Genomic DNA, 22,952 nt, shown 5'->3' with positions numbered 1-22,952 from the left:
ATGTAATTTTTTGCTAACTTAAGATAAATAATTAACATATGCTATAAATTTGACCCCTTTGGCCTGGATCATGCACAGTGACATGGATCAGCAGGTATAAGTCAATAAATAGACATAATTTTCTTATATTCTTCTTGTTTATCATTGACCACGTATGTTATAAATAGACATATCATATAATCATATAATGTATATATAGACAAAAATGGTCCATATAGAAATATAATTGTATAATCACTTTCAGCTTACTACATTTTATATCTCTCATGTATAGACAAGGAAGAACTGCATGTATGAGTCATGACTTGATTATTCTATATATATTATTTAACTATTATCAAATTTCCATTTCATGGATTGTAGGTGCCACTAAATAGGTACTTTTTAGATCTATCTACATCGAATGAGGGAAATGAGGAAATGGTAAATGAAAGCTCTACATGTAGTACGGCTAAAATAGGGAGATCAACTAGAAGTCAAAAGATTAGAAAAAAAATTGATAAATGCATGCAATTTTTCCTTGATAATGGGGGGTCATGTTCTTATGAGGATGAGACCAAAGGTGACATCAAGGTGCCCTTTTGGTACACACACATTGAGAAAGAATGGGTACCTGATGAGCTACCTCCAATTAACACAAATTTTTGTGTTAATGAGAGGATATATCGCATTGCTCCATCCTCATTACATGGTTTGGGCCTATTTTTCCATGGATGGGATAAAGGTATGTTACAAAAAAGTTGTTGAATTGTTCAAGTATGTTGATCCATGTTACAATTATAGTGATTGGATGCAGATTGTTCAATATAAAAAAAGTATGCGTAGGTATGCACTATCAACTAATTATATACAATGAAGAGAAAATGATCAAAGTAAAAGATTTTTTATGTAAATTGATGGGAGACCAAAAGAAATGGTAATATTATAGGTTTTATAAATAGTACATGACCTTCCTCAACTAGTAAGCAACCCAAGTGCATATTTGAGGTGCGTGAGGGGAATGAAGTTTTTATTTGTGCAATAAAACCAATAAGTGCAAGGGAAGAACTACTAATAGATTACCATTTAAATTGCTTAGATACAAACAAAGTTACTATCATGAGGGTTGTAAGTACTATATAGCATTTTTTTAATAATTTTTTTTTTCTATTTATTGCTTTCAGTTAGCTGAAGTTTTTATGTTTAATCTTTGTGGCAGGAAGATATGGATCTGACAAATGATAAAGGCCATGAGGATGCTACTCCCACCCATTCTTTAGCAAGGATAAACCTTATTGAAATTATAAAAATTAGATAGTTGAAAAATTTTATATTATTACATTATTTTATTTACTATTTTGAGTTTTTATGATAGTTTTACTGATATTCCTCTCACAATCTGATGTTCAGGATAAGGGAAAAGCACCTACAGTAACTACAGAGCCACTAGCTACCCCTTCTGATGACGATATTGCAGAAACTCCCAATGTAACAATAATGTTGAAGAAAACATTTAAAAAAATTAATTTAGAAATAATGAGATCTTTGGATGAAGCAAATATTCCATCTGAGCAGATGATAAAGAGGCTATCTGATTTGAGAGCGCAAGCTCATCGTTATGAAGTAAGTAGTAATGAATCTTTAGTTATAACAAAAGTTCAATAAAGATTTATATTTTATAATATTTTATGTTGTGAAGTAAAATATTTAATATGTGCTCTTGTTATAGGATTTTTTGGCAACTGATCCAAAACCTAGTCAAGGACAACGTAGTGAGGGCGGTAGTAGCAGAGCTCCAATTGCCACTAGTAAAATAATCTTTTAGTTGACAAGTTACAAGGAATTTTTTATTTCGAACATTCAAAAACTTCTTAAGTTAACTCTTACTTTTATTATTTTAGAATGTCTTTGCTAATGATGTATTGTTCAAGTCATCAAGTGCAAGAGACTCCTAGGAGGTTGACGGACATCCATACGAGATTGCCAACTGCAATGTCGGCAACAAGGGGATGTCCAACTAGTAAATCCTTGTTTTTCTATATTTGGTTTTGTGTTAATTATGAGAAGATAATTTGTACTTTTATCTTGGGTGCATCACATAGTGGATTTTTTTTTGTGGTAGGAGATGCACCATCTGCTACGCCAGAGACAGATCATAGTGCAAGTATGGGTGATAATTCACCATCATTTCCTAGAGCTACCCATGTTTCTAGCACGGGAGCTATGCAGATGTCATTGTTGATTGACAATGATGAGTCGATGCCTTTAAAATGTCCTAAGATTCCAGGTACTTTAAATTAAAAAAATTTATATTGTAATATGCATTTAGCTATTCATAAGAAGCTTTAGATTGATTATCCCATGACATTTTTTGCAGGAAATGATACATTTTATAGGAAGCTTTATGACCTCACACTACAAATATTTGGACCCACCATACATACAAGGTGGAACATCATAAGTCAACTAATTTTATCTCACTATTTTATTTTTCATGTCATTAATTGGTGCAACATTTTTCCTTTCATTCGGGTCTTTTCTTTTACTAGTTATATCTAACAATTTTGTGTTTTTTCTTAAAAGGTGGAACTTTCAAGATTAAAAATTAAAAGATCAGCTCATCAAAGATTTAGAGCATGAGTTTGGTAATAATATTTTTGATCATAAGAAAATCTTACAAAAAGCTTGCAAACATCTTAATGTTGTGAGGGACTCATATAGAAAGAGTCTCATCCTAAACCTAAATTATGAGCATCCTCCTTTTATTACAGTGAGGGAATGGAATGAGTTCATTTTGGATGCAAAGGAGAAAAGGGCGGATGATTAAAGAGAAACTACACCAACAAGTGTGAGAAGGTATGAAATAGTATTAACTACTAGTACATTAATGTAATAATGCACTAATTAGTACTAATCTTTATATATATATCGTCTAACATATTTCAAACTTTTCATAGGTTGTAGGACACATCAAAGGCAACAAAGGCTAGGCTGGAAAAGGTTGGGCAGCACAAACTTGGCTCTGGGGGATATTCTAAAATCAAAGAACAAGTTGTAAGTAGCAATAAATGAATTTCAAAGAAAAAATATTTATAAAATGCAAATAATTTTGTTAATTAATAAAAAATGAAAATAAAATGCAGGGTGCTGATTTTAATCTGAAGGCCACAAAAGAACACAAAAGAATTGCCTTCAAGCAAGGCTATGCAGCCGTGGTTGAATAGGTAAATATGCCAAAAAATATATTAGAAATTAAATACTTGAGCAACAATCTATTTGATAATAATGTGCATTACATTGCAATGTAGCCTGTTAATCGTGACACAGATCATACGCTGCATCATGAAGCCCCTAATGTGCATCGTACTATCCATGGAGGTGCTCATTTTCTATTTAAAACTAATTATGTAATTATTAATACAATTTAACATCCTTAATTGAACTTGGTGTAACCTTTTTGTGTATATTTTAAAGGATATAGAATCATGTCATGTTGAACAAGTGCTGGAGGATGTTTAGACTTATCAGCAGGTAGCTCATGTTGCACATTCAAGTAAAGAAAATCTATGTTTTGTTCTTTTAAATTAATTTTTTGATTTATAGTTCTTTTACTTAAATAAAAACTCTTAATTTACTAATATAAAATGGTGTGAATTTAACTAATGAAGTACTTTTTATTGCAGCGGACCCTCCTTTGGTGTAGCGGCCTCATGATGTTCCTGAACGGATGAGGAGGAGACATGCATTAGAACCAGTAGAGGAGGGGGATGACGAGGACATTGATATTCCTCTTAGAAATTTCATGAAAAAAAAATAGAAAGAAAGCCAAAAAGAAATGATTGTTGTGTGTTAATGACTTATTCATGAATGTTCGGTGTTAATGAATATTGTGTTAATGAATTATTCATGAATGTTGTGTGTTAATGAATGTTATCATGTGATTATAATGATTGAATGTTACATTTCAAAAATGGATGAATGAATGAATGTTATTAAATGTTAGTGGGGAATTTAGAGTGATGTTAGGGGGGGAGGTGCCAAATGAGCTTCCACCTTCATGTGGTTGGTCTTGTTTAATAGAGAATATTATACTATTCTCAAAACCAAGTGAAGCTCAAACTTTAAAGATAAGCTTATAGTTAATAGTGACAACCAATTAGCAAGTCCAAATGAAGTTCTTTGTTACAGGTGCCTTTTTAGTTTATAAAGCATGATGTCATGTTTTAATATTGTGTAGTTTTTTTTCTTAAGTCAAAGTATTCTTTTACTATAAGAACATAATTTATGACTTGTTTTCTAAGCTAAAAGTATTAAATAGACAAAATTGTCTTATTTTCCATGCTCAATTTTCATATTAATGTGAGATTTTTTAAAATGACCATCTAAGAATTGTACAATATCTTATTTAAAAAACCCTACATGTTCAAAATGTGGTGCTCTTTCTAATACATTTGCTAACAATGCATTCTAGGAAAAGGCTAGTCATGATAAAGATTTTAAAGAAGCATTACAAGCTCTTAGGGGAAGCCAATGTGATGTGTCATATGAAGCAACTAAAATCCTAGTGCATATCTTTGTTTGTTCTAGAAATATATATATTTTTCATTCACCAGTATCAACTAGGTCAGCTTCCAATTTCAATTTAAGTTGAATATAAACTATTATAAGGACATTTACTATGTATTAATTTGAACAACAATAAAGAAAACTTTCTTCAGATTGTTGTAGGAGGAATGAGTATCAGTTGCCTTATTGTTGGATTGTCATTCTACATACTGGTAATTACACTTTCCTATCATTATAACACTTTATGTCCACTAACTCAGTTTAATGGGATTTAATTTCATTTACCTAATGCTCATGCAAAAGAAAGTAGCCTTTTCTCTTGTTAAACCATCTAAGACTATAAAGGGAATGCCATTGTTGTGTCAATGTGTTTTAAAATGGAACTATTGTTAACAAGCATATATTTTCTATTTGATAATTGAGTTCTAATGTTACTTTAGTCCACAAGTTGGCAGCCAATTTTTCAACATAATTACCAAGTACATAAATGACAGAAAATGACAATTAGATAGAACATCAAAATTATGATGTTTATTTTGAATTATTTTGATCTACCTTGTTCTACAGTAACACTCTTCACAATCTATTTTACAGTTGATTGGGAGTAGGCTAGCTCTGATTGGTCTATTGGTGAGTATTACATCATTAACTAGGCAATATTTTATTTAGATCTCAATAATTCATTATCCATTTCTGATAAAAAATATTGTTTATAACATCTTCTTGTATTTATGTTGTACAGGTCTATATTGCAACATTTTCATTAGGGGTTGGCGAAATTCCATGGGTTATAATGTCTGATGTTAGTTCTCATTAGAAAAGTGAATTGACTAGGTTAAGAAGAAAATGCAGAGATGAAGTCAATCTATCAGTAAACACTAATGAATCAAAACTTCCTACCTTATCATTTCTTCTAAGTTTAGTACCCAACTCTTTTGATTACCGAAGGCTAGACATTATTCTTGAGAAGAATGGACCTCATGATCATTATATAGAGACTATTCTTTAATGAGAAGACCTAATGTCTTATGGATTAGTTCCTTTGTACACCCTCATCCTCACCCACCTTGAAAATATCTAGAGAGCTTTTCTTCTAAATCATTCTTTCATTCAGACTCTTCATTCTCTAAGGCATTTAATGTTTATATCCCACTTCAATCATTCTCAACACCCTGGTGTAATCCTTGGATCATTAGGAATGCCTACCCCTAACTATAGATGCATGTACCCTACCACTATAGAATCTTTCTATCAATAGTTGAGCTTTGAAACATGGGTTATAACTAATCCCTAGGCCACATTAATTTAAAACAAATCCTTAACTATGAAATAGATAAAGAAATTTAGTAAGCCAATTATTTTTGGAGCTTGCAAGTGTTCTCCAAAAGTTTTACACCACTAATATAGATTAAAAAGACAATTCTACAATGAAATTCTGGTAATTGAACTTTAGTCTTTAGGTCACATTAGTCAAAACTGAACCCAACCTTCCAAATATTAAAAGAAATTATATCAATAATCAATGGTTTATTTATATTGATAATCAATTTATATGAATTTCATAATCTGTAGATTTATCTGTATTTGGTTTGATGTAGATGTTTCCTATAAATATAAAGGGCAACACTAATAGCTTGGTGTTTTTTGTTGCTTGGTTTGGTGGTTGGCTTGTTACACTTACTTTGAATTCTCTCTTGTCTTGGAATCCAATAGGTTAGACCAATGAAATAATTCACTCAACTTTTCCTATTTTGATATCATCTCTCATTAGTTGTAAGAGTGCTTGAATGGAGAAATGTTAGATGTGTTTTTAGCACTAGATGCTTCCTGTACTCCATGCAATTCCCATTATGAAGATGGATTGCTTATTCTAGACACGGATCTTAATCTCTGCAGACAAGTGAAGGATGAATGGGGATTTTGAATGATGGCCTGTTATGAAATGTATGCAGAGCTACTCACAAATTATCTTAAGCCATAATTTAGACCACAAGTTGTTATAGACCCCTCACTACAGAAGGAGAGATCTCAATAGTGCCTTGGAATAAAAAATTTCTTTTTGTCACGTAAAAATGTACTTTTTCAAAATTATATTGAAGATAGTCCATAGATGCTATTACCAGCTTTAACCCAGGATTATGTGCAATAAATCACCATTGTTTTATAGTTCTTCAAAGAGCTGCCCTTAAATCTCAATTAGTGACCAATATGTGACGATACATTTTTAGAATTATCTAGAAAAGTCGAAGGGTTAAGACACGTTTTTCTCAACAACCCTTAGGTCACTTTGATTAAAGAAATGATTATGTTTGTTTTTTATGTAAATTGCATTGAGTTGATGAAATATTGATTGAAGTGAAAGATGCTCTATGACTTTGCGTTGATATCTTGGATTAATTTTCAACTGGACTTTAGTTTTGGGTTGAATGTTTCAATAAAGGACCACTTCTATTGGTGGATGAAGTGCAGTGAATTCTATGATAAATTCTAGGAGTAGTAGTTGGAAGGCGATGTAAATGATTAGAATAAGGTGGTGTAACGCTAGAGAATAAAAATTCAACCAAATTCTTTCTAACCTAAATTTGCAAAGATGCATATGAAGTAAACTATTGTCATTTCAAATAGGGCACTTCTGAGAATCACTTATAATTTTATAATGTATGTACCTAGAATGGAAATGACTGTGTCCTTTGCAAATGATCATCGAGCAACTTAATTAGCCATAAAAATTATTCATGCGATGTGGATTAGTGATAGCACTGTTGGAATGACTCCCAACATGTTGCAAGTGTGTTGTATATAGCACAAAAAAATTCTAATTGGTTTTAGAGGCATTACCTTAATCAATTGGAACGTGTATCTTTTCCAACTATTGAAATTGTTGTTTCTTATAAGTTGCAAATGAATGGTATTCTACAAGTTGTATTTTGAAATTTCTGCCAACAAGGCTTCAAATAAATTGGTTTGAAGTCATCACAACATTGTTCTAGATAGGAGATTCAAGTAATTTCCTTGTTGCAATAGATGATGATCTCAACTCCCATCGCTCTTGCTATTTAACAAGAATGTTTGAGTGACATTTTAGAGTTGGGCCTTAGAGACTCAGATTAGTGTATATTACAGATTGAAGCAATTTTTCTATGTGGAACCATAACTAGTAGAAGGAAATAGGTGTTGAAAACATTCTACCAAGAAAGAGAATAGAAGACCTAGTAACATGGTTGAAAGGGAGAGAATCTAAAGACACTTGGGAAATAAAGAGGTGCTATGAGTTGAATGATTGAAAGTACATGCTAATGAATTAGTTATAAGAGACAATGACCCCTTTCATAATTGAACATTCATATTTTAAATTATGGAGAAATATTAGAGTAACATCCTCTAATCTGCCCATTTAAGTTACAGATAGGACATCAAATCTAAAATTAAGCATCGTGAACCATCATGTCCATGTGGAATGTATAGTGTTTAATGTATATCAAATAGATGAGTGAATTAAACATATGCATATATGATTGGGATTCACACACTAAAGTAGCCAACCGTCTTTCAGAATTTCATGGTCATCTCTAGTACTATTATGAATATATTTTCCCTTGAAATCTTCAAGAAAGGTAAATGGAATGTGTGAGCAACTATTGGATTGGTCAAGTTGTCCACAAAGAGGTATTGTTTTATGATAGATTTTTTTATGTTAAGGACATGGTGAGGGGTCCTTTAGGTGGGATTGAAGGTAAGTGGAGGCTTAGTTTGATGATGCCCTAGTTTGAGGCTTAATAGTGAGGGTTTGGGAGTTAATGCATAAAATGAGTATGGCTAAGTAAATCAGTGCAAGAATATGTGGTTTGGCAATAAATTGAGACATTGTGAAAAATTTAAGAACTTGGTTGCAAGATGAAAGGACACTTTCTTTGTAAAAGTAGCCTAATTGGAACTCTTGAAAGGGGTAGTAAGGTTTGGTCTGAGGTATTGGTTCAAAATAAATGTTGTTAAATTTGATATATGTTGTATAAATTTTTTAAAGTTATCTAAAACCCTACTGTGTTTGGAGAGTTGTTTGGAAGAACTTGAAAATAAGTTGAAAAAACTAGTTTGGCAAAGCTAATAGAATAGTTTCTCTTTTTCACAACCAGTCGATTTGCACCTTTGCAGAATAGTGATTTGATTCAAATTTTGGATGAATGAAGTTGTACATTATTGATTTCTTTTTGGAAGGTTTCTAGATTTCATTCTTGCAATCTATCAGTATAGCTTTCTTCCTTTGTGATTTATTATTTTGATGCATCACATAGTATGCTGTCAAAATTCTGTGATCTATCTATCAAACTTTTCTTATCTAGCTCAGTATCTTTAATATAGATAATAATTCAAATATTTAAGGTCTTTAATGTAGATCTATAGAGTATGACTGCCGAATTTATTTCGAATTTGAATGCTCTTGAAATTGTTTGCATATATTTTATCTGTGTCAATGTTTTCTATGATCCATTATCACCTTGTCTTTTCTAGATCATTCAATAATGCATTATAGAGTATGATCCATGTTCTTACAATCCATCGTAAAGATTTTTTTTTTTTTTTAATTCATTATATTGATGGGTGTTTGAACGCTTTGAAAATCTTTATTATAGACCAAGAAAATAAGATTGCCTAATTTTTTTCAGATTCAGTTATTTTTATCATTTTTTCCTATCAATATTTTAGATCATATTCTATGATCTACCATCACAACTTTTGTGTTCTCTAACTTCCTATCTTGATCATGATAGATAATGGAGTATGCACCATTTCCATAATGTCTTGTTAATAACTCATAAATATTGATGCAAAAGAGATGTATGAAGTCATATCAAAATCTTTGAAATTCATTAAATTCTAAGAAAAATAGTGTACACTAAGTAAACTACTTATAAAATGGATCTTTATTTGCTTTGAATTTTCATTTTTTGAGTTGATTGTGTATTTTTGTAAACTCTGAATTAGAAATCATAGCTTTATATATCATCATAATTTTTCTCTTTTCTAGCTCATTATCTTATTCAATCCATTATAAACCTAACCACACTCATATGAAAAAGTCTTAATTTGTATCTTAAATTGGAAAGCTTGTAGACTTGATTGCAGGTATCTCCAAAATTATATTTATGATCTAGCATGACTTTTTGTTTCTTTTCAAGCTCACTATACTAAATGATACATCATGGTAGTTCTCTTTTTCACTGATTCGCTGTCTAGATTATAGATTCTAAAATATGAATTGCAAAGTCGATGCAAAAATGTTATACACGGTCAAAGTGAACTGTCCTCATTCTATTCATTTTGTTTTGGTTTTTATTTTATAGGAAGAGTATTTGGGGTCATTTAATATGATGACATTGTTCAATATGATGACATTCTAACTTGTGTCTTTTCAAAACCTTTTTAAACTAACCAGGTAAAAATGAAGCTTAGAGGCCACCAAAAGAAAATTACAGGCTTGGCATTTTCACACACTTTGAATTTATTGGTATCTTCTAGGTCCAATGCCCAGGTTTGTCTTCATTTTGTATATACATTGCCATCTCATTTTGTACATTCACATGTTTATAGATTCAAATTACTAAATGCTTGGCCAATGTTCTGGTAGCTCTATTTCTAGAGCATTGATAAATGGGAGAAGTGAAAGTCAAAAAATTTACAAGTGCAGATAGGATGATCATCACCACTAGTTGGGGATACAAGAGTACAATTCCATAATGATCAAGTTCACTTGTTGGTTGTTCACAAGAGCTAGCCTACTATTTATGATGCTTCTAAGTTTGACCATTTGCATTATGTAAGTATTTGTCAGCAATTTAGAATTCAAATTTAGTAAGTGATAATGATATAAGCTACCTTCTCTATATGAGTGTAAACTAATATCACATTTTTTTGTACTATAGTGGACACCTCATGATTCTCTATCTGCTACCATTTCAAGTGTGGTATATTCATGCGACATCCTTCTCGTATTTTATGATTTAACTCAAAATGCATCCTTTGATTATTCATGCAGTGTCTATCCTCTAGTAATTGTATCACATCTATCTTAGTCAAATTAGTTTGCTCTTGGAATGATTGATGAAGGAGTTTATGTCATTGAGCCTTTAGAATCAATAGGAAAGTGGGGTGTGGGACCTCCTCTAGATAATGGTACCATTGGATCAAATCCAACATTAAGCAATCAAGGTTTAGAACCAACTCCAAGGTAGTTTATCATATTAGAACATGGAAAATGGTGCCTTGTACTACCTTTTTATGTTTATCACTTACCTATCTGCAACTCCACAATTGATATTGATGATAGTCTCTTGCCCTCACCATTCTCCTTTTGATATATTAGTCTTGTAACTTGTATATATATCTTCAAGAGCATGGTGCTTCTTTGTGCATAAGTTTGAGATTTTAGAGAAAATCATTCACTTATGAACATTCCATCAAAGATAATGTATACTAAGGAATTATGGCTTTTTTAGCTATTAAGTGGAAGTTTCACATTTTTTGAACATTCAAATAACTTTACTTTTATTGATGTAGCTGAACTACAAGTGCCTTTTGTGTTCTTGACAAATGGTAAGCTTTCAAATTTTGTGAAGCCATTATGGATGCAAATGAACTACAACTTGTGAGGTGTCAATTTTAAGGCAACTTTTGTTTCTATAGTATAGTTCAATTGCTAGAAATAGGCTTAGTGATTGATTGCATTTTAATATTATGTCCTAGATGCTCTTGCCAAGGAATTGATCAACAAGTAGCCAAATAAGGGGTTATAGTTATATATGCACTCTTATGATGATGTGATTGGGACTGTAAGTTTTTTTGTCACGTTTATTTGTTTGAAAAATAGAGATTAGTTAGTGTTATTGGCTTTCATTCCTGATAAATAATTCTTTCCTACTTTTATTTTTCCCTATAGTCTTCATAAGAAGCAGTGTCTCAAGAACCAAAATTTAAATGGGCTGTGCCAATTATTGCAAAGGCTTTGCTCTCATAGGAGCCTTTTAAACTACACAAAATTTGATTCTAAAGCACAATTGCTCGACAGAGACTCAAGATATCATGCACATTTCTTCCTTCTTCACATTGTTTTGCATGAAATAAATCATGTGATATGAATGAAACAATGGTGTGGAGGTAGAAATGTGCATGATACCTTGAGTCTCACACTGAGCAATTATGCTTTAGAATCCAATTTTGTGCAGTTTAGAAAGCTCCTATGAGAGAAAAGCTTTTCCAATAATTGGCATAGCTAATCTAAATTTCTACCAAGCATTGGTCTCAATTTCAACCAAAATGTCTTCCCTTTATCATCGCATGTATGGTACCACTATAGAAAATTAAGGGGTCCTGGTCACAATTTTGACGATAGTTGAAAGGGATCTTGGTCACAATTTTGATGATAGTTGGTCATTTTTGCCATCGAATGTTTGGCTTTACTATCAAAAATGTTAAGGGGTGTACGTCAAAATTTTGACCAGTGATGGACGCAAATGAGGAAATAAGAATTCAGGTTGGACTAAGGAAATTGACGAAAGTCGCGTCGGTAAGTCAACCTTTTTTGAGTTAAAATTTTGATGCATAATTACTGTGACAAAAAACCAACTACAAAAGATCGACGACAGGTTTAGTCACCTATTCAACCAACTCTAGTTGCAATTTTGACCTTTTTTCATCAAAATTTAAGGCTAAATTTACTAGTGTTACAAACATACAATGAAGTATGCACTCGGTAAAGAGATTTAGAAAAGATTGTTAGGTCTACCTTATTAAAGGTTTTGACTAGTTCACCTGTTAGGATGAAGTAGTAGATCTCTAATTTGTGACTAAGTTTTCTAATGGAGATTCCTTAGTGTAATGATCACCTTTTTGTGATAGATTTGTCACTGTTGCTCCTTGTATTGATATGGCCTTTACAATTGTTTGTCTACTGCATTCAGAACTTGAAATTTTCACATTCACAATACATATGCTCACATTCACATTCTTTCTTTACATGTTCATACATTGGATATGATACAATACATCACATATATATACCAATCCAATTTAGAAAACTACAAAGTTGGACATGACACAAGTTAACACAAATATTACAAAGTCAGCCCACATGAAGACACTCAAGTTTTGAAGACTAACTCGGTGAGGTTCTGATACATGACATCCACTATCACTGCTTGGCATCATCATGCTCTTGGTAGATGTAGAAGCTCAGTCCATACTAATCACTTTCAAGTAGTCTTGAACTCAGTCTACACTAGAGAGTCGGTAGATATTAAGCAACTTGGTAAATATTGAATCACTTGGTTACCATGAAGCTGCTCGATTAACACTGGCTTCGCATCACCTAAACTATGAACTTGATAGATACTACAATGCTTGGTAAACATAGGCTTTGCATCACATGAACTGCAAACTCAATAACTGACAATAAACTTGGTGTATACAGAAATGCTCGATTTGAATTGCTAAACTTCACACTAACTAAATCTACTCAATAACCACTAAGATTAGTCCAAAAGGCTTAGTAGCAACTATAGAAGCTCGATGGCTATTGAATTACATGGAAAACATTGTAAATTTTTCAATGAGCTCGGTAGCTATACAAATTCTAAATAAGTCTATGTCACTAATAACAAACATGATTGATATGTCAACACATAGTGCATCAGTACTTATTTTATACATATTGAAAATACACAGAGACATTAAAATATTTATTGAAATCTTAATTTATTAAGGTACCAATCCTATAGTATTGATCTGATGAGGCTAATTTTCTTAATAAACAATAATATTAATCACCCACAACATGTGTTGAATTGCAAGTGTAATCATAATCTATAAAAATGGTTGATGTGACTGGTTCTTGGGACAAATGTGCTCAATTAGACCTCTGAACAATTTATTGTCCAATAAAACTCTATGCAATCTCAAACTCCTACCTGAGATCCATACATGAAAATTTTCCACTGATGCAATCTACCTTTCTCTTTAAAACCATGTGTATAGTTTTGCATGAATTATTTTCCCTATGATTATATTTTTCCCATGATTGGACCCCCATATTACTTCTTTGAAAATCAAGATCATTTTAAAACCTCAAGGCACCTTCAAGATTCCACAAAACTCTGACTCATCTGATGGAATCAGTCAGCCCCCAAAGTGGGTCCGGCTAAAAAAAAAAATTCAAACAATTGACATTGCAAATTAATCCATTGATCTTCTTGAACTGTCTAAATTTGAATTCAAGCATGGAAACACCATTTAAAAACTTGTTTTACCCTATTTTCAAGAAACTATGATTTTCTAATAATAGGGCCTATTGCCTGGCTTTAAAAACTAACATAAATAAACAGCAGTGCTCTAAAAGCTAACATGCTAATACTTTGTTCTATATTCTTACATCCTGCCAGATCTCATCTTATGATGATCATTCAATCAAAAGATATTGACATTCAAAGTTGCCTAGTTAAACTGTTTGTAAATAAACATGTTAAAAAACCATAAAACGTATTTGGTTTTATCTTCAAAAACTAGGAAAATGGATGTTTGAAGGCTTGAAAATTGGGGAATTAGTTCATTGCCATGAGGGGATTATACTTATGTGATTTGGGCTCATGACAAATAAGAGGACTGGAAACATTAGTAGAAAAGTGTTTTTTGCAAATAGAATGGCCCTGGGAAAGTGTGCAGATGGATTTGTCAAGGGTTACAAATTGGCACACTTGAAATATTTTAGGAGTAGAATGGAGTGGTACAAAAAAATTGATCTTATCTATTATGGATTCAAAGATATGATATCCCAAATAGGGGTACTAATCAATATGCATTTCATGATACCAGTAAAAAGTTATAAATTGCATTCAGAAACATTCAAAAATGTATCAAATGGATTCATCACAAGCTCAAATCTAAAAAATAGCAAGTGTGTGACCTTTATAATGCAATGCAAAAGGAATTTTCTCAATATGATCAACTGGGTCAAAGTTTTAATAGGTCAAATAGGGCTTCGCAAAATTATGAACAATTAGCATCAACGTGACAACAATAAATGACCAACTTTGAGGGATTCAAGACCTAGTCAAAACATATCAAAATGACTCAAAATCTAAAACATAGGTTGTTTGATATGAAGACTAAACACTCCCAAAGTAGTGAGTCATGAAACATTACTAGGTGTGAAATATTCAATTGCAAACAAGGCTTCCTGTGACTATTTGATACTTGGGTAAAAATGCAAATTTGAACATTGCTCAAAACAGCACTTCACAGAATAACTCAGAATGTTAGTTTATCATTATAAAACACATGGATATGCTCAATGCAAAGTTTTAGAAAAATAAAACACCTCTTAGGTCTCAATATGATAGTCGGGTGCACAAGCAAGAAAATGTGCATATATGGCTCAAAGTGACTCAAAAATTTGGGATGGTACTCAAAATAGGGAATGCAAATTTAAGTCCCATCAAGTTTCTTGGTTAAGAAAGAAGTAGGATTGTACATATCAAAGTACAACAGAAGTAGAGTATGTTGCGGTAGAAAATAATTGCAATCAAGTTATTTGGATGAAGCAGATGCTAAAGGATATAAGGTTAGAGATCAGTGAACCTATTGTTATTCATTGTGACAAGACAAGCACGATAAATATGTCTAAGAATCCAGTATTGCATTCAAGGATGTAGCACATTGATATTAAGTATCATATGTTGGGACAAAAATTTTCTAAAAAAAAAAACTCAAATTGGAGTATGTGAGCATAAAAGAGAAAATTACTGATATATTCACTAAGCCTCTTCCCAAAGACACTTTTGAGTATTTGCAAGGTATTCTTGGGGCTATGCCCCTTCCTACATTAGAGTAAGAAGATGCAAGAGTGTATCAATCCAGGGTAACAGAGCACCATTGTTTGTTTGGACTGGATGTTGATGCTTCCTATCTGGGGGAGCATCTGTGATGGACAGAGTCATTTAGGACTCTTTCTGATGTTGTTTTGAATAGTATCTTTTAACACTCAAGTTGAGTAAGTATCAGTTGTTGCAGAGTTTGATGTAGAGATGTTGGTTGCAGAAACCTTTGAAATTTATGTCAATGTGGGAGAGATTAGCATAAAAATATTATGCTAAGAAGATGATTGGCATGAGTATGGGGGAGAGTTTGGAATGAATTTGAAATGATAGTTTGGTACAGAGCACATTGAGGTACATCAATGGGGGAGTATGATTGATGAAGAGGATTTGAAGACTATCTTTTGTTGGTATTCTTGGAACTAGATAGTTTTTCATCTATGTTGCCATCAATGCTAAAGGGGGAGATTGTTGAAAGATTGGCAAGATTGTTGGAAGATTGGTTTGATGATTATATGTTACATTCATGACTGAGTTTGTCATTGACATCAACATACCATGTTTTGATGTCTTCTCTGGTATCTAACAAAAGAACAGCAGAAAGATTAAGTTGGTATAGATGACTAGTTGAGCATGATAACCACCTGAGGTTATGGAAGATACTTTGGAGTCTCTAGTATATGTAGTTAATGTTAGAAGTAGAAAGGATAAGTTTAGAAGAACTTATATAATTTTTGGTGATGTATGTTTTGAGATAGAGTTTATAGAGGCATGTTATGGTAAACTTGTTATATCTCTTAGCAGATTTGTTATCTTGAGGATTGAGGTTGAGTACATGGAGAAGACATGTTGAGGATGATATGGCTAAGCTCACTCATTATAATATTGCATGTATAGAAAGGTATTCAAGTTGCAAGGCAAAAGATTTGTGGTATCACTAAGTGTAACATGTTCTTAATGAGGTCCTATAATAATTAATTGAGAAGGACTAACAACTGACTCAAGAATTGTTTTATGGACTCACTATAAAGGAAGGAAATTTGCCTTTATTATTTGATGTGTTGATATGGAGATATGCAAATTGTGAATGTACAGTAATCAACAAACAGTACAGAATGCGAAGTTGATCAGTGTAGTGTGAAAGTGAAGGAAACTTCATTGCCAATGTCTTTATGATTGATTCAAGGTTTGGTATTTGGATCCAAGGTTCATGACCTAGTCTATAAGGTTTGATAGTGATTATTCTGGTCGATAGGATAGAGGAAAGTATAGAGGAAAGAAGAAAAAAATAGTAGATTACTTGTTTGAGAAGTGACCTCTTCTTGTAGTTGAAATTGCATGTTTGGGTAGTGGGCTCTTCTTGCATACATTATACCACAACTCTAATAGGGTTGGCACAACTCCTAACAAGGTCGGCATCTACTAATAGGGATTCAAAGTCTCCTAATAGGAACTCATTGTACTAAATGTTGTAATAGACTCCTAACAAGGTCCATCCTCTAACAAGGAATATTTATATTAGTACATCATCTTGTGGGCATCATTCCACTAGGGTTTTCCCTTTGATTAAGGGTTTCCCTAGCCAACATATCTAGTGTATTTTTTTATGTGCATCTTTGTATGGTTGTTTTTTACTTTGGTTGAATGGTTAAGTTTTCTTAAAGAAGATAAGTGTTTTAATTATTAGATAATTGATTCACCGCCCCCCCCCCCCCCCAAGTTATCTTGGTGGACTATTATTTCTAACAAAGTTGAGTTAGCCATAGGATCCAAAGTGGCTATAGACTCCTTGGTCAATGGTTGTAGTTTGAACTTGGGTACCTTAACCACTACAGTGGATTTTTTTATCCAACCATTAGGATCATATGACATTGTGTTGGGCATGGATTGGTTAGCCTCCCATTAGGTGAATATAGATTACTTTTGTAAGTCAGTACAGTGTGTTGATGACATGGGTGGGTAGGTGGAACTTTTAGGGGTCTAAAGACTAGTCTCACTTTGAATGGTCTCAACTAATCAGCTGAAGCAGAGTGTGTGGAAGGGATGCCAGATGTTTATAGTTTCTATGAGTGATCTTGAGGAGGTTGAGAGTAGTACAGTGACACTTGATGATCACCCACTCCTTTGTAAGTATGTAGATGTGTTTCTTAATGAGATACTAGGTATACCACCCTAGTGTGACATTGATTTCCAAATCAATCTCATACCACGAGAAAAGCCAATATCTTGAGCTTCTAACTGCATGAATACTTAGGAGTTGAGTGAACTCATATTGCAATTGGAGGAATCATTGGCCAAGAGCCATATTCATCCTAGTTTATCCCCATGGGATGCATCAGTCATCTTTGTAAAGAAGAAATATGGATCATTGAGTTTATGCATTGACTACTGGCAGTTGAAGAAGGTGATGGTGAAGAACCAATATCCTTTGTTGAGGATTGATGACTTGTTTGATCAAATGAAGGGAGTTTGAATGTTCTCAAATATTAATCTTAAGTCTAGATAAAATCAACTTTGTATTCAAGAGGTCAATGTTCATCAAATAGCCTTTCGTACATGATATGGGCATTATGAGTTAATGGTTGTACCCTTTGGGTTAACCAATGTGTCATCATTGCTCATGAGTTTGATGAATCAAGTATTTTTCACATACCTCAATTAGTGTGTCATTGTATTCTTGGATGACATATTAATCTATTTGAAGACTATTGAGGAACATGAAGTCCATTTACACTAGGTGTTACAATTCTTGTGAGATCATCAGTTATATGGCAACTTGGGTAAATGTGGATTCTTCTTTTTAGAGGTAAAGTATTTGGGGCATATCATCACTAGGGATGGTAATACAGTGGATCCAAAGAAAATCTAAACTATCATGGATTGGCTGGTGCCCACTAATGTTTCTAAGGTTCATAGTTTCATGGGATTAGTGAGTTATTACCATTGCTTCATGAAGGATTTCTCACGTTTGGCTCATCCCATCACTTCTTTTTAGTGAAAAGAGAAGAAGTATGTTTGGTCAAACCAGTGTGAGGCAACATTTAATGCTCTTAAGGAGTGTTTGAGTAGTGCATTAGTCCTTGCAATGCCTAATCCTATAGGAAATTTTGTGGTTTGCATAGATGCTTCATTGGAAGGTGTGAGTGAGGTGTTGATGCAAGATGGTCAAGTAATTTCTTACAAGTCTATAAAACTTAAGGACCATGAACTTAACTACCCAACTCATGATTTGGAACTTGTTTCCATAGTGCATGCTCTTATGTATTGGAGGAATTTCCTTTTGGAACACAATTTTGAGTTGCATAGTGATCATAAAAGCTTACAGTATATCTTTTCTTAACAAAACTTGAATGCATGATGGCATCACTTGATGGAGTTCTTGTGTGAATATAAATTTGATGTTTACTACATAAAGTGGAAAGTAAATATCATCATAGATTCTTTGAGTAGGAGGCAACATGAGATATTAGTGTTGTCATTGGGAGTTGATTTGTGAGGTTGTATCTTGGAGGTCTTTCCTAGTGACACATGGTATCAGGAGGTGAGGGTAGAGATCAATTTTGGACATACCCTTGAGGGGAGTTTTTTAGGTTATTTTCTTGAGTTTGATGGACTACTACTACGCTTGGGACATATCTTTGTACCAGCATCAAGTGATCTTCATACCTTGGTTTTGTTAGAAGCACATCATGCACCATATTTTGCACATCTTGATGTCAAGAAGATGCATGCCAACCTTAAGTAGTTGGACTTTTGGGTAGGGATAAGGCACAATGTTGTTTATTTTGTTGCTCATTATCTTGAGTGCCAGAGAGTAAAAGTAGAGCATCAACATCTGATAGGTCTTTTACAACTACATACCATTTCAAAGTGGAAGTGGGATACAATATCTATTGATTTTATCATGGGTTTCCTATGTCATCATGTCAACATGATTTTATCATGGTGACAGTGGAAAATTTGTCTAACATAGCACATTTTTCACCCATGAGAACATCTTACACAACTACTTCTATAGTTCTTATTTTCTTGGAAGATATTATTCAATTGCATGGGATTACTCATTAGATTATTTTGGATAGAGATCCTATGTTTACTTCTACATTATGGACATCTCTCCAACATGCTCTGGGCACGCAACTCAATTTTAGTTTGGCTTATCACCTAGAGAGTGATGATCAGATAGAGAGAGTGAACCAGGTTTTGGAAGATATGCTTTGCATGTATGTGATGAATAGATAGGTGAAGTGGAAGGATTATTTATACCTTGTTGAGTTTGCTTATAATAATGGGTATCATAGTTCTCTTGGCATATCATCTTTTCAGGCTTTATATGGTAGACCATGTCATACCCCTTTGAGTTGGGATCATTTAGAGGACCAAGTACTTCTAGGTCCAGAGATACTTCAAGATATGGAGAAATAGGTTATTTGTATTAGAGTGAATTTGGTTACTACCTAGGACAAGAAGAAGAAGTATGCAGATGCACATAGGTTAGATCGTTACATTTTTTTGGTGACAAGGTTTTTTGAGAGTGCATTCAAGGAAGAGCCCCATCCATTATGGGAAAGGCTCTAAGTTGGCACCAAGTTTTTTCAAGCCATTTGAGATCCTTAAGAGGATCAGCTCTATTTCTTATCAACTAGCATTGCCACCTAGCCTATCACACATCCATGATGTTTTCCATGTTTCTATTTTGAGATGGTATATTCTTGATGTGACCCATGTTTTTGATTGAGATGCTTTATAGGTGGAGGATGTGAAACATTCTTTAGAGCACATTTGTATCCTTCAACATTGGAGATTGACTTTGAGAGGTCATGACATAGAGTAGGTAAGGGTCCAATGGGACCTGAGTGATGAGACTTCTGCTACTTGGGAGGATGCTACACAATTCAGAGATTTGTATCCCTATCTTTTTGCAATCATCTAGGAGTAAGCTTATGCCTAGTGGGGGAGTATGTAGTGCCTCTCATGTTTGTAGTCTATACTTTGTTATAATTTGATCCGAGAGATACTTTTTACTCATGTTATTTTTACATTTGAGATGACCTGATGGTCATATGTTATACTTTGATATCTAGAATCATAGATGTTAGATTACTATGTTGTCTAGTTGATCATATTCACATGATGATGCCATTTTGAGATGACAGTACATTTTATGATGATATTTGGTTATCCAATATTTGGACATATCTTTGATTTGGTTATATAATTGGATTTAATGCTATGGTTATTTACTTCATTCTTTCTTTGCGATGCTTTATGCGAAAGTGAGTGATGTAAATGGATTATTTTAGTATAATTCAGTAAATGGTTAAATTAGGTTATTTAATGAATTTATTACTTTAGTTATGTTATTGTATGTAATTATACTTGATTGTGTGTCTTAGTGTGCACACTATTAAATTTGGACCTATTTTTTGACACATGTTCATCAAAATTACAACTCAAAAATGTCAAAATTTACTGTCGCTAAACTAGAGTCAAAAGTTCCACACACTAGATGAGTGTCAACAAATGGACGACAAAATCTGTCAAAAATTATTGTCATCATTGTCACATGCAAGCATCAAAAAACTACTTCAAAATGTCAAAATATCAATGACCGAGAGATGGTTCGACAGGTATTGCACATCATTGATGACTGGATTCATCAAACTATTGATGACAATGAGAGATGTTTCGACAAGTCTGCCATACTCTCGATGACTAGATGCGTCAAAATAGAGATGACTTGTAGAGATGTTTCAATGGGTTTCTTATACCATAAATGATATTAAGCATCAAAATATTGGCAGTAGTCAAATTTTTAAAAAAATCTTACCCGTTGACACTAATGAAATTGATTGTCATTGATAGGCCATATCTTTGAATGAGAAACCAGAGTCATAGTTTTGTGCTCAAGGGCCAATTTTATAACTACATTTTCCAAGTCCGATATTGGTGATTTTCAATGTAGCATTTCAATCATCAATATATGTGAATAATGCACATGCTAGCAATAAACAAGATTGAATTAGAGAACTCTGACAACATAAGTCCATTAATGTCAAAGCATATCAAGGAGGGCTTTGAATATGATAGCGCTTTTTAAAAATGATAGTTTCAAGTTGCTTCATAGGGTCATTCCATGCCAAATAATCAAAAAAATTCATCGCATACAACACCATTGTGGAAAATAGAAAAATAAACATCATTAAATATCATTGCCACTAGTTATGGCAATAACTATAATAAAGTAATGATGAACATTTTTTGCATACTAACAAAGGCATGCTACTATTTTCACAACCTATAGAAATCTTGACCTTTTTCTCTCAAAATAGACATAACTTTTTCTATTACAGACTTTAAGGAGCTTGGAGAGAATAGGGATCTCGGGATTTCTTTTTTATGTTTGCCAAAATGAGGATGATAATAAATTAAAACCTGGAAGAAACTCTTGGTATCAACTAAATAAACTCTATGGTCTATGGAACCTAATTCTCTCATGTCCCTCCAATCTCGAACTCATCTTTCATCCTATGATCTACATTCATTCACCTTCATTTGAATTGTACAGATTCATAGCTCATACTTGTAGAGAGTCTCATAAGATATTGACAGTTTCAAAGATAGTATAACAAACCTGAAGCCAATAAACTTAGAAGATTAATATACCTTAATATTGACAATCAAATACTTTCTCCTCCTTGGTGGACAAGTGTGATACACAATCTCTTGTGAGAGTAGCTCCATGTCTGCATACATCTTATAGAGAAAGCAACATGCTATCCATTTCTATTAGAGAAGCAATTGGTAATCAACAATAAATCATAATCTACATACAACTTATAGACAAAGCATCATGTTGCAATTCATAGTACTTATGTTAAGGCCATTTTAAGGCATTCACCTAAAACCTACTATGTTCACCCACTAAAAGTAAGTACCATGTTGGAGACTTCACAGTTTGAGCATCCTCGTGATCTACAATAATGACAATAATGCATGTGAGAGACAATAATGACATGATACAAAAATAAGTTGTAACTAAAATGCTTTTAATGGATTTATTTTGAGCTTCACTTGGTTTCGAGAATCCTTTCATATTCTCTACTTAACAAGGCCAACCACATGAAGGTGGAAGCTCATTTGGCTTCACTTGGTTTAGGTTGATCTTCACTTGGTTTTGAGAATCTTTTCATATTTTCTACTTAACAAGGCCAACCACGTGAAGGTGGAAGCTCATTTGGCCTCTCCTCCCCTTATAATCACTCGAAATTCCCCATTAACAACTAAGTTTATATTTCATTCATTCTTTTTAGAAGTATATCATTGAATCATTATAATCACATAACATACATTAACATGACATACAATTAATTAATACATATAAACATTCATCAATAATTTTTGAACACATCAATCATTATATTCACATAAAATTCATTAATACCTATAAACATTCATCAATAATTTGTGAACATGTCAATCATTATAATCACATGAAAATATTCAATAACATGGCATAATATTCATCAACATTCATAAAAATCC

At 32.9% G+C, this 22,952-nt stretch overlaps 1 pseudogene; it reads right to left on the bottom strand.

The window, feature by feature from the left end:
- LOC149537143 (aspartyl protease family protein 2-like) overlaps positions 1-22,952 on the bottom strand; it is a 72,064-nt pseudogene that overhangs the window by 10,341 nt on the left and 38,771 nt on the right.

Source organism: Cupressus sempervirens, chromosome 10 (genome assembly GCF_028749045.1).
Source record: "Cupressus sempervirens isolate cs-2001-9-10 chromosome 10, ASM2874904v1, whole genome shotgun sequence".
Classification (NCBI taxonomy): Eukaryota; Viridiplantae; Streptophyta; class Pinopsida; order Cupressales; family Cupressaceae; genus Cupressus; species Cupressus sempervirens.
The sequence above is the reverse complement of the archived record's forward strand: the minus strand, read 5'-3'. Positions and strand labels throughout refer to the sequence as shown.